Here is a 5,548-nt window from a genome sequence, read left to right on the forward strand (position 1 = left end):
GGCTCTAAGGATCCCTCATCTTCCCAGACCTGACACTCGTGTCGAGCACAGCATGTTGGCACAGTGTACAGCCCAACACCTTCCTGCCACTTTGCCAGTGATAAAAGTAGGAATATCAGTTCTGCTGCTCTGGAATTACAAAGGTCAGGTGAAGCAATTATATTGGAGGAAATGGAGGGAAAATGAAAACACCCCACAACAAGCAGCAGGCCTGTTATTGTTTTCTACACCTCTTATAAAGATTTCTAATGTGATTTCTTCATCTGCCCGTCCATCCATCAATCCATCCTTTTTCTAAAATCACAAATCCATTGCAGGATTCTGATGAGGGTTTTTTTAAATTATTATTCTCAATTAAATGAGATTAAGGTTGCAAAGGGCCAGAAAATTTTCTGAAACTTCCCAGAAACTTTCCATTCCATGGGAAGTTAAGCTGGGGAATTTTGTAAATAGTCCAAGTTGGAAACTTTATGGGAATTAGCAGGGATATATGGGGATTATTCAGTAAATGCACATTAGAATCAGGAATCTACTTCTGAAAAATAGACCTGAATTTTAGAGGTTGTTATTGTATTGTGTTTAACTCATTTTGTTGTGCACGCGTACAATGACAAAGTTGACTTTGATGTGTAATTTGTTCCTTAGTAAACGCATCCATAACACAAGTGTCAGTGCATCTTCCATTGCAGGCTGTTGGCTAGACGAGTCTCAAGAACTCACTGAACAATTTCTTGACTTCACCCAAATTTCTGTTTAGATTCAGCTAAAAGTGGAGGAATGAGTTGATTCTTCTTTAATCAAAAGCAAATCCAGAAATATCCCATAGCCCCGGAGGATGGGAATTAAAGAAATCTGCATGCAAACCTCTTCGTCAGACTACCAAGTGTGGAAGGAAAAGCAGACCATTTCATTCGCATCTAAATCACCAGTGAAGATTTTACGGCAGGATCAGTGCTAATTTATGTTACCAGTGGACATAGATGACGTAAATGGCTTGGATTATCTTTGCTTTTTTTTATTTTACATTGTGTACTCAATTATCTGCACAATACCAGCGTTGTGATGTTCTCTTTATGGCTCCTTGTCAAAAACACAGGGACACAGAATTGGACCCAGCACCAAGAACTACAGAGAAAAGAGAAGGCAGCTGAAGAGCATTTGGCCATGGCAGAGAACAGAGCCACTCTAGTCTTTCACAGTGGAAAATATCTGGAATCATTCTACTTTTCTTGTTTTGTTTTGGTTTGAATGAACCCAGAGCAATTGGGATTGCAGGAGTCAGTGGAGGCTACTGTGAGGTGGTGGGGCCAGGGAGAAGCAGTGGATTCTGGGTGTGAAAAGAGCACCCCAGTGGAGAGAGAGACCATCTGGACTGCTGCCACCGATCTGGCCACCTTCCTACCCAGGGCAGAGAATCAAACAGCTCGGAAAGAAATAAAACAGAGGGAAATTTATTTTTATAAATAGCGGAACCCGCCAGAAGGCATCGGAAATGAGAACAGCGAGGTGCTTTGGGCTTGACATGGGTCTTAAAATCGAGAGGGGGCGGACAGATTCGGGGACCAATGGCAAGCAAAGCAGGGATTAGTGCCTATGATTCTGCATAGCGACAAATCACCTCCCTGATTGACTTTCCCTAGGTAGCGTTTTCTTTAGTAATAATGATGTCTGGATCCGCGCAAAAATGTTCTGCGCTGAACAGCCATCTACCCGTTAATGAGTTTGCGGCACTTTGAAGTGAGTTAGCGCAAGCAGGAAGTTACTATATGAATGCAACGGTAAATGATTATTTTTTTTCTTCAGCTTCAAGTGCAGCTAGCCGTTTGTTTGTGAAAAATCTATAGCCTATAAAATGTATCCAGGCTGGTACAATAACATTTTTAAATATATTTATTTTCCATAGATTTCTAGACTTCCTTCAATAAAATTATAGGCTAATACAATATCCATTCACTGACCACTGAAATCCAAATCACTGTATAAGCAGACTTTCTGCTAAGCACATTATTATATGCACGTTATTATAAGTTCACGCTATGTTCTACTGGAAAATGGCAGAAGTAGGTTACCAAACAATTTTTAATGAAAAGTTTTTAGTTAGCACTTGAAAACGACACCCAAAGGAAAATAAGCCTAAATATATACATCTATTACAACATTAATATGTGGATGTAATACATGTTTTCCTCTTATATGCTAATTCATTAAATACTCCATAAATGAGTGTTCTGTATTAAAAAAAATCCTTAAAAAGCAAATTCAGCAAAAACTATTCTTCATATGTACACTTTCAACACATATATTTTAATTTTAACCTAGATACGCCGCCCTAAAAAACAAGGACTCAGTGAAACTGTAATTAATTTGTTCAATAGCCATGTTTGCATTGACTTAAGGAGAGAAATGGGCTATATTTATTCCAGTACCCTTGATTTATATGATTATTATTTTTTTTTCTTCTAGCACATTTTAAGACATGATCTGATCTTGTATACAACGTATAAATAATCTCTTTAAAATAAATCTGCAATTTTACACGGAACTTCAGCCGCTCTTCCCTCGGCTTATTTGTTTCTGGAAGGAGCGGCTGGAAAGCATCAGTGAAGCACTTGGAAAACTCGCTTTAAAAATTAAATGCTGCCGCTACATCCAATGGCTGCGCATCTCTGTTCATGAATCCAAACTAGATTATATACAGCAGTAATCCCAGCCCGAAAGAGCCTCACGGACTCCCCTGCGTTACTCCAAAGTGACTTGCAAATATGCAAGTAATCCACCATTAAATTCCATTACAGGAATTTGTAATTGTACAGCACTTTCATTTAAATCAAATTGTTCTACTTGCACGGTACTGATACTAAAAAAATGAACAGAATTATTCTTCCAAGAAAAATCAAACAATTAGGAATATGATAACAATTACACCGCTGTTTGTATGCTATTCGCCTGCAACTATTTCTCTGTATAGCCTGCTCCCGTCTTATTATTAGACTGTATATATTTTATATATACGTATGGGTTCATAACTTTGAGTAACTTTGAATTTTAGCTGATAGGTTGAAGATTGGACCTGAACATAGGGTGTTACGGGCCTGTTTACCTAGAAGACCAGTAACCCCCCCCCCCCCCCCCCAAAAAAAAAAAAAACAAACGCGCTAACATGCGAATCGGACCTATTAAGCCGCCGCTGTCAACGATAGAAGCGGCGGAGGACCTTTTCACCGCTGCCAGCCTGCTAGGCTCAGTCGCCAAACAAAGGCTGCACGCTGTGCCAAAGCCGGTGCTGCTGTCTGGGGGTGGAGGGTGCGGGGGAGAATGGTGGCTGGTGGGTGGTGCTGGTGGTGGGGGGAGGGGGGGTGTCCACGGCTCCCGGGGGGCTGCCCGTGACGTCAGCGAGACCATTCGGACCAATCAATCACCTCTCCATGTCCAGGCCCTCTCTGACCAGCCATCAAATATACCGGCCACTGAAGAATAGGATTCAAGTATATTTAATATACACTGTAATTGTATTGATAATGCACTTAACATGTATCTCATATTATAAATATTTATCCAAAACTCATATAGCAGCAATTAAACTTTAGCAGTTCGTATAAATATACACTACACATTTATAATCTGAAATAAATGTGAATTAATCGGAAGAATTACAGTAACTAAGGAATTCGGCTATGCAGAAATATCTAGGCGGCATATATCTGGTACAGCCTGTCTTTATCTTCTGACTGCAGGATTCTTCTTCTCCGGGATGTGCTTCGCTGTAAGGACTCTTCGTTAGACAACATCATTATGTAGAGGAGCCTTATTCTGTAGTACCCCTCTGCCACTGCAGCCGGGAAGCCACTTTGAACAGCAGACTGACAAGTGCAGGAACGCCATTCCAGAAGTAAACAGAATTCGTCGCTCACATGTTTAACCTCGTTCCGACAGTCAGGCATAGGGCCGCCAGTTCCAAAAATCATCTGTTGCCCTCTTTTGGCAGACATAGGTTACTGCATATTTAGTCCTCTTCTTGTTTATAATGTGTGTGTGTGTGTGTGTGTGTGTGTGTATATATATATATATATAAAAGAATGAATTACTGCCTAACAAAAACCAAATGCTATGGAGACACAAACTGAAAATTATTTTCAGTCACAGAAGCGACCAAAGTCTTACTTGGGGTGGGGGACACCTCATATTTTATGCGTAAATCACATAGTTTCCAGTGTACTATTATAATTTTTTTTACACGTCTCTGTTTGGGGTCCCTCCTTCATCCGCCACTGGCTGCCAGCTAAATTGCAAATGTCTCCGGCTTCTGACCTGGCTAAAGCTGCATTCCGAGCTTCAGCTCAAAAGTTACGTTCTGCAAGCTGGACAAGAAATGTCCAGGAATGCAGCGTGGCATTTCCATTCCTATCTGACAACACACACCGCGGAGGAGGAGCTTCCAAAGCCGTCATCGGTAGGTAAACACCAAAGGCAAGAGTAGCGGTGCGACAGTGGCAGGAGGACGGCCGGCTGCTCAGTGCCTGGAAACTCAGCAGACGAGGTGCAGAGATGGAGCGAGCCAGGGACCGCGGCTAGTGCAACTTTGCCAGTGGAAAAAAAACACACACACACCTCCCACAAGACGTCTCTCCACGCACAGCTGCTCAGTCTCACCCGCTCTTTTCTTCCTCCTAATTTCACAAAGGCCTGTCCTATTATTTCTGCAACAATAAATATCGCAGGGAATCCTCCTGACTCTGTACCCTCTTAATACACAATCATGCTATTTTTCTACATTTAGCAAGCAAACTGTGGCACGGTGTAACTTACTTTGATCAACCAATTGACTTCATCTGAAGTTTGCCAGGCACATTTCACAAAGTAGCAGATGGCATTTCATATACGTGTGTGTGTGTGTGTGTCTATAATATAACACACACACTCTCGAAATAATAAAATCTCTGAAAGACAGATGAAATCCAATATATAAGTGCTCACAATGTAAGATCCAAGCTGTGATGTTACATGCATATATTCAGACAAAAGATTAAATGCATATAAAAATGGCTGCCTTCACAGATACAAATGTTCCCTTTTCAGAAGAAAGCCAAGGAGAATTTAATAATTTAATACATTTTTTGAAGCCATGCAAAGCCATTGATTGGCTATTAATTATTCCATCCACAGGCTCAGCCAATCGGCCCTCTGTGCCTCCACCAGCATATTTTCAAGCACTGTATTCATTTTCGCAGATTTGTTCGATATGGAGCAGCCGCACTCTGCGCCCAGCTACATCACTCTGCTGTCTCGGTGGTAACCTTCTGCCGAACCTGAGCTGTAGCAGGGAAAAGTACACCAAGGATACACATCACGGCTGGGTTAACACTATTCTGCTGAAATCTCTCCGTACAAGCATACCGGAAGGTCAAAATGCATGATGTATATTATGGTGAAATATTAATCTCGCCAGTTAAAAATAGTAATTATAACCCATTTCATGCATAATTGTATGCAGATACACAAAAACTGCTTAGTATTAATGTTGTACGTTCAGGATCAAAGGTAGGTTTTC

The 5,548-nt window shown here is 41.1% G+C and overlaps 1 long non-coding RNA gene across 1 annotated transcript; it reads left to right on the forward strand.

Annotated features, from left to right (window-relative positions):
• Window positions 1-546: 546 nt before the first annotated feature.
• On the forward strand, window positions 547-2,027 carry LOC125725474 (uncharacterized). The gene is made up of 2 exons (XR_007387499.1): window positions 547-985; window positions 1,097-2,027. It is a non-coding gene; the product is annotated as an uncharacterized LOC125725474 (long non-coding RNA).
• The last annotated feature ends 3,521 nt before the right edge of the window (window positions 2,028-5,548 follow it).

The sequence above is a fragment of the Brienomyrus brachyistius genome, unplaced genomic scaffold, assembly GCF_023856365.1.
Source record: "Brienomyrus brachyistius isolate T26 unplaced genomic scaffold, BBRACH_0.4 scaffold67, whole genome shotgun sequence".
In the NCBI taxonomy this organism is placed as follows: domain Eukaryota; kingdom Metazoa; phylum Chordata; class Actinopteri; order Osteoglossiformes; family Mormyridae; genus Brienomyrus; species Brienomyrus brachyistius.